Source organism: Lactuca virosa, chromosome 8 (genome assembly GCF_052849685.1).
Source record: "Lactuca virosa cultivar CGN04683 chromosome 8, Lactuca_virosa_CGN04683_v6, whole genome shotgun sequence".
Classification (NCBI taxonomy): domain Eukaryota; kingdom Viridiplantae; phylum Streptophyta; class Magnoliopsida; order Asterales; family Asteraceae; genus Lactuca; species Lactuca virosa.
This window is the reverse complement of record NC_136433.1, coordinates 255,890,687-255,899,116: the sequence shown is the minus strand read 5'-3', so window position 1 is coordinate 255,899,116 and position 8,430 is coordinate 255,890,687.

Sequence of the window (8,430 nt, the reverse complement as noted above, 5' to 3'; positions counted from 1 at the left end):
GATGAAGATTTGAGTGTGGAGAGGTGTTCTTGGCTGATGATTTTCGTGGGTTTGGAGAGAGATGAGGAGAGTTTGAGAGTTGAAAGGGTGGAGTGTGAGAGAGAGTGAAGAGAGAAGTGGAAGAGTGGGGATTGTGTTTTAATGATTGAAGTTTTGGGAAGAGAGAGGGCATGGGGGAGAGGGTGCACGAATTTTATGAGTGAGAGAGGCTCCCTCTCTCCTAAAATTCAAATTATATAATTCTCCCTTCAATTTTTATAAAACCTAAATTTTTATAAAAATGTCTCTTTAAGCAATTTTTGATTTATTTAAAAATCTTGTTTTTTTTAACTAATAAATTATGATTAATGTTTGATAATTAAATTTTTATGTCATTGATTATAATCTATAATTTGATTAATAAAAATTTTATATTAGGAAGTTTATAGCAAATTTTATAAAGTTTTTAAGCTTTAAAGTTTATAAATTTGGATTTTTGGCTCTTTAGGGTTTTTGGAATATTGTTTGATATTCACTATCATATTGGAATGTAATTAGAATATTTTAATTTATTTTTAGGGTTTTATACCCTTTTTCAATTGTAACAAAGTTTGAAGTTTCATTCTAATTATGGTATTGACATTTCCTATTGTAGTTAAGCAACTTACTAGAATCGTAAGAGTCAAGTATATTAATCCTAGATTTTAGTTGGATCCTAGTTCATGCAAGATTTTGACCTAATTTATACTACTAGGCTATGGCATGTTGTGCATGAATGGTTTTTATAAAGATGCATGAGTCCGAGAATGACCTGAATTGACAGTTGTCACAGTATCCCCCACTTAAAAAGAATTTCGTCCCGAAATTCATTCTATGTCATCGTTTGTCATTGCATGGGAAAAGTTGTGGATACTTTTCCTTCATGAAGTCCTCACGCTCCCAGGTGTACTCTGGCCCGCGTTTTGAGTTCCATCGAACTTTCACAATCGGAATCTTACTCTGCTTGAGTTGTTTTACCTCCCTGTCAAGGATTTCTATCGGTTCCTGAACAAAGTTTAGCTTATCATTGATCTTAATTTCCTCCAGAGGTACTATCAATGCTTCGTCGGCTAAACATTTCTGAAGATTGGATACGTGGAATGTGTCGTGAATGGCGCTTAACTCTTGGGGCAATTGGAGTTTATAAGCCACCGGACCAATCCTTTCAATGATTTCAAAGGGTGCAACATATCTCGGGCTTAGTTTTCCTTTCTTACCAAAACGTACAAGCCCTTTCCAAGGCGACACTTTTAAAAGTACCTTGTCTCCTACTTGGAATTCTAATGGTTTTCGACGATTATCCGCATAACTTTTCTGACGATCTCTGGCAGCTTTAAGCCTATCTTTGATGATAGCAATCTTGTCAGATGTTTCCTGGATAAGTTCGAGTCTAGTCAATTGTCTGTCTCCGATTTCTGTCCAGCATAAGGGCGAACGACACTTGCGTCCATACAATGCTTCATATGGAGCACATTGGATACTCGTGTGGTAACTGTTATTGTAGGAAAACTCAACCAGAGGAAAATGAGTATCCCAATTTCCTTTGAACTCAATGACACACGCTCGTAGCATGTCTTCTAATGTTTGTATTGTTCTCTCTGTTTGCCCATCTGTCTGAGGGTGGTAAGCTGTGCTCAAATCTATCTTGGTTCCTAGTGCCTTCTGTAACATCCACCAAAATCGCGATGTAAAATGACTATCTCTATTCGAAATGATAAATAGGGGTACACCATGTAGAGAAACAATTTTGTCGATGTAGATTTGGGCCAATTTTTGCATCTTGAAATCTTCCCGAATGGGGAGAAAGTGAGCAGATTTCGTCAGTCGATCCACTATGACCCAAATTGAGTCATGACCTTTAGCAGTTCTAGGAAGTTTGGTAACGAAATCCATGGATATCTGCTCCCATTTCCATTGGGGAATTTCAGGTTGTTGCAATAAGCCGGATGGTTTTTGATGTTCAGCTTTGACTATTGAGCAAGTTAAACACTTCCCAACATATAAGGCAATATCCCTTTTCATTCCAGGCCACCAATAGTACTCTTTAAGATCCTTGTACATTTTATCCGCTCCAGGGTGGATTGAGTATTTAGATCGATGAGACTCCTCTAGTACCATGTCTCTCAGATCGTTAACCCTTGGAATCCAGACCCTGTCCTTAAAATAACGAACTCCATCAGGTTTGGTTTCAAATCTCACTTCCAAACCATGTAAGGTTTCGCCTGGAAGATGTTCCTTGAATAGCGCTTTCTCCTGGGCATCAATGATTTGAGATTTCAAGCTTGTCTGAATTACCATTCGCAAAGCTCTCACACGGGAAGGTTTCACTCTTTCTTTCCTACTTAGAGCGTCGACTACTACGTTAGCCTTCCCTGGGTGATATCGTATCTCACAGTCATAATCACTAAACAACTCTACCCATCTCCTCTGACGCATGTTTAACATTTTCTGATCTAGGATATGCTGAAGGCTTTTGTGATCGGTATAAATGTTGCACTTGGTTCCGTACAAATAATGCCTCCATATCTTTAGAGCGAAAACTATTGCTCCTAGTTCTAGATCATGGGTTGTATAATTCTTCTCATGCGGTTTGAGTTGTCTGGAAGCATACGCAATGACCTTATCTTTTTGCATTAACACACATCCTAATCCTTGATGAGACGCATCACAATACACTACAAAGTTCTCTGATCCCTCTGGTAACTCCAGAATTGGTGCATTGCACAGCTTGTTTTTCAGGATTCGAAACGCTTCTTCGTGTTTCTCTTCCCAGAGAAAGTTTCTGTCCTTTTGGGTCAAAGATGTTAATGGTTGAGCAATCCTAGAGAAATTCTCAATGAAGCGTCTGTAGTACCCAGCTAATCCTAGGAACTGTCGTATTTCTGTCGGGGTTTTGGGGGCTTCCCATTTCTTGATTGCCTCGATCTTAGCTGGATCTACATGAATTCCTCTTTCGCCGATCACATGACCAAGGAAATGTACTTCCCGAATCCAAAATTCACACTTAGTGAACTTGGCATACAATTTCTGCTCCTTCAACAGTTCCAACACTAGCTTCAGATGTCTCTCATGATCTTCTTTGGTTTGTGAGTAAACAAGTATGTCATCGATAAATACAATTACAAACTTGTCTAGGTATGGTCTACAGACCCTATTCATCAAATCCATGAAAACAGCGGGTGCGTTCGTTAGTCCAAAAGGCATGACTAAGAACTCATAATGTCCATAACGAGTTCTAAATGCTGTTTTGTGAATGTCTTCTTCGTGAACTCTTAGTTGATGGTATCCTGATCGGAGGTCGATCTTTGAGAAGTATGAAGCGCCCTGCAACTGATCGAACAAGTCATCAATTCGAGGAAGAGGATATCGATTCTTGATTGTCAACTTGTTCAATTCTCTGTAATCAATACACATTCGGAATGACCCGTCTTTCTTTTTGACGAATAACACGGGGGCTCCCCAAGGTGAAGAGCTTGGTCGAATAAACCCTTTGTCTAGAAGTTCTTGAAGTTGTCCGGACAGTTCTTGCATCTCGGATGGCGCGAGGCGATATGGTGCTTTTGCTACCGGTGCCGCTCCGGGAATTAAGTCTATCCGAAATTCGACCTGTCTGTGAGGGGGTAGACCGGGTAATTCCTCCGGAAACACTTCGGGATAGTTTTGAACCACCGGGATCTCCTTGAGTTGTTTAGCTTCAGGTTCTCTTTCTATCACGTGGGCCATGAATGCGATACAATCCTTTTTCAGGTACTTATGAATCTTTATGCTCGATACAATGTTTAAACTTCTTCCTGGCTTCTCACCGTGTATGATAAGGGTTTCTCCATTAGGGAGAGGTACCCTGATGACTTTCTCGTAACAACCAATGTCCGCTCTATTTTTGGATAACCAATCCATTCCTACTATTACATCAAAACTACCTAGCTCTATAGGAATTAGGTCAATGCTAAAGAGTTTATCAGCTAAATTCAGAGTATAGCCAGGAATTATTTCATTGGCCCTAATTTCCTACCCATCAGCAAGTTCAATAGTATAAGTATTCCTCATCTTTCTTGATTTCAAGTCAATTAACGGTCTAAATGCTAAAGAAATGAAACTCCTTTCTGCTCCCGTATCGAATATTACTGATGCAAAATGGTTGTTCAGGAGAAACGTACCTGTTATCACCTCAGGGTTCTGACGAGCTTCTTCTGCACCAATCACAAAGGCTACACCCCTTGGCCGCCCACCTTGATTTCCTTGGAAGTTTTGCCTGGCTTGGCCTTGTCCATTGTCACCAGGCCCCTTGTTCAATTTGGGACATGCTCTACGGAGATGATCAACACTCCCGCACTCGTAACATGCCCTTTTTCCATCCTTATTCAGCTTACAATACTTCGAGTAATGGCCTGTTTGTTTACAGTTTTGGCACACTGGGCAAGCTCCCTTGTGATGGAAGTTACACTTATTGCACTTCGGAAGCGGTCCTGAGTACTGCTTTCGCTCCTGCGCTTCCATGACTTCCGGTTCCTGAGTTTTCACTGGTTCTTGCTCCTGGGCTCTTACCATAAAGTTTCTTGAGACTTTCTGCTTCCTCCCTGACTTGCCTCCATACTTCTTCTCTCCCTGATCTGTTGGCTTCCTCTTGCTACTAGAGTTTTCCTTTGTCGATGCTCCCATCCTTATCACATCATTGGTTAGTCGATTTGCTAGACTTACTGCACTTTGAATGGTAGTTGGGTTTGCTGAAGTAACCATTCCCCGAATCTCTGGTGCCAGACCCCAGATGTAACGATCTATCCGTTTCTCCTCAGGAGTAACCATGTGAGGTACCAGTTTTGCTAGTTCATGAAATCGGACTGTGTACTTCTCTATTTGTGTTCCAACCATAGAATGGTTCCAGAACTCAGATTCAAGCTTCTGAATTTCATCCTTGGGACAATACTCCTCTATCAGTAGCTTCTTCAGGTCTTCCCAAGTTAGCTGATATACCGCTGCACGACCTCGGGTTTGCACTAGAGTATTCCACCAGGTCAATGCCCTATCTTGGAGTAGACAAGTTGCATACTCAACTTTGTTGCGCTCGAGGCATTTGCTAATGTGAAGGACCGACTCCATGCTGTCAATCCATTTCAGCAACCCGACCGCACCTTCCTTTCCATGGAACTCCTTAGGTTTACAGGCCATAAAGGACTTGTAGTTGCATTCTCTTTCATTGTTTCCCCAGTTTCCTCCACTACTTCCTTGGTTAGCATTAAGTCCCGCAGTTACTTGAGTAACAATGTTTGGGATTGCTTCGATGAGTTGTTGTGCTACAATTTGAGCAACATCGGGTGTTTCGTTCTGTGGGCGCCCACGATTAGGCCTTCCTGACATGGTTCTAAGACACAAGAGTAGAAATACGTATAAATACATAAAATAATGTATAATATTTAGTTCACTACTATTTTGAAAACCGTAAGTGTTGTCAAATTAATGGTTTGCATTAATACTAGGCATATAGATTTGAAAAAAAGAAAGAAAAGAAAAATCTTTTTATTCGACCATTGACTAAGTAAATTCTAGGGTTTGACCTCATAGTAAAAGTTTTTAAACATAAAATAAACTTCTTCATCACCATTTGAAATAGTCTTAAAACCAAAACAATACATCAATTCCCCAAATAAAATTTTAAATGTTTTTCCCCAAAAGACACCCAACATGGGTTTTCGTTTCATGAAAAAATAAAATAAAATACTGAAATCAGAACCAAATACTAATCGCTATCCCAACAAGAAACATCAACACCACAATCAGTAATAGCCCTCCAAGCACATAATATGTCGTCATCGCATGACCTGCCTCTCGTCTAGCAGCACTAGCAGTGTCAGTAGCCTCCATCGAATGTTGAAACAGGATTTCCATCCCTGTCATCACTTCATTCAATACCTCCTGATGCCCAGCTATCACAGCGAGGCTATGACGTAGGTCCGCTGCCATTGAATGCATCCTCCGGGACTCCTCCGGGGTCATACCTGGCTGCCTGACAGGTATCCCTATGACTCGCTGTGGTGGGGGTGCTCTCGGTCCTGCAATGCTAGGTCCTACCCTGCTAGGTCCTGTCGTGCCAAGTCCTGCTGTGCTGGTGGCTATCCTTCCTGGAATGGGAACACTCTTCCTCGCCGTCCTCCGAATGCGAAGCCCATAAAGTGGTGGTTGTGGCATCACCGATGTAGGCGATGCCTCGCGTCGCTGACTCGGGGCGCTGTCATTGCTGATCTCCACCGAGTTTCCTGTATCTTCTGTGTCTTCCGAGGGGTCTTCCTCCACCGAGGCGGGGGGATCACGTCGAGGGATAACAGTGACGTAGCCGGACTCATCGGCTGAGGCGGTAGCGTGAGAAGATGACGATGTCGACATAGTGGACTGAGACATAGATTTAATGAGATATAAAATAAATGACAATGCATGCCTATAATATGCAATGCTTACACACACCAAAATTAACCTTTTGAATTTTTTTTTTTTGAAATAAAGTTTTCTAAAAAATTTTGTTGAACATATTCCCATTATAATTAGCTCAAGCTTTGTATAAATCTTTCCTTAATTAAACATAGGTGATCAGGCTATGTTTAATTGAGGTCGAACGATACAATTCCCGACCTAATTATATTAGTAATATGTTTGATGACAAAAGAATTTTTATAAGTTTTGGTTATAGGTTGTGTTTTCTTAAAGGAAAACTGATGTTCTCTATAACTTTAGCTCTGATACCACTTCTGTCACACCCCGCTAAAGCGGAAACGCAAGATATGACAGCAATAACGGTTTCATTGCAAAAGATAAAGATACATCACCATAGCAATATTTAAAAGTTTACAACCCATAGCTTAAACAAAACAAAGTACAAGTTTTCCAAAATGACATTGTTCAAAATATATAACTTCATAAAATAACTTCTACACGATGCAGCCTGCTCTATGATGATGAATCTTTATATCCACCTACTAATTATTTCCTGAAAAAGCATGTAAAACGAGCGTCAACTATGAAAATAGTTGGTGAGTTCACAAGTTTATAAAATCAAGATTTGGAATAAGGCTTTTCATAAATACAAGTACATTGCTTTAATGAGAAACAAAGTTGATTGCCATTATTGATAACAAGTTTATTGCTATAACGAGAAACGAGTTTGTATGTGTATGAGCAAACAATGAGTCTCAACCAAACCTATGACTGAAGCCCTATCAAGATCTATGCTTATCGTTCCATAGATGAATATGGTATCATGCACTCCAGCAATAGGGCGAGTGAGGAGTTGTCAATTCCTAATAGCGCTATCCATAATGACCATTGGCTCAAAGAGTTAATGGTTAGAGATAAGGGAAGGGCCTTAGTACGATAAGTTCTCATGTTCCGTGTTGCATAGACATACATAGAGAGACATAGCAATACAATAGCAATCATGTTTGATATAAATCGATTTAAATACAACATGCAAATAATAGTTTTTCGGGACATGCTTTTCCACCCCAAAACATAAAAACTGAAAATAGGGGAGTGCGTGAATACTCACAATGTTTCGAGTAGATACAAGTGGTGCCTTGGAATACACCAACGTCTTAATGTCGGGATCCTACGACATCAAACACACACTAGTGAGTTTCCATGTCGAAATCTAATGCTAATATACTAAACTCTACATATAGTGAAATGCCAATTTATGTTCTAATATTGGATTTTATATTAATTGGTTACACTTTTTCTGAAATGATGAAATTCTACAAGTCATGCGATAAATACAACTTTGGGATATTAATTTCCAGATTTAGTAATATAAATTTAAGGGTGTTTCAACACATTTAAAGGTGTTTTAAATTCCTAAAAATGTAAAATATTATCAAATAGTTTCCAAAAATTGTCAAACCTCATATTTTTCATTCTAAATACAATAGAGGTTTTCCAGAAAATTTTCCTTGAATTTTTGATATGGTTAACTATTTTCCAAATTTTTAAGCCTTCATAACAACATAAATTCACGAAAAATAGCATTCAAAGGATAAAAATTCTCAAACTTTTTATTTTACTGTTATTACACATTACTAAGCTGGGAAAAATAAAAAAATGGATTTCCAAGCTGTTTAATTATATTTTATGATTTTTGAGCATTTATTCTAATAAAAATTGAAATAAATAGAAAACAGTTTCCAAAATTACTCAAACTTTTTATTTAACTGTTATTATACATTACTAAGCTAGGAAAAATATAAAAATGGATTTCCAAGCTGTTTAATTATATTTTACGATTTTTGAGCATTTACTCCAATAAAAATTGAAATAAATAGAAAACAGTTTCCAAAATTACCCAAACTTTTTATTTAACTGTTATTATACATAACTAGGCTGGGAAAAATATAAAAGATATTTTTCAGTGGGTATTTCTATTTTTCCTTG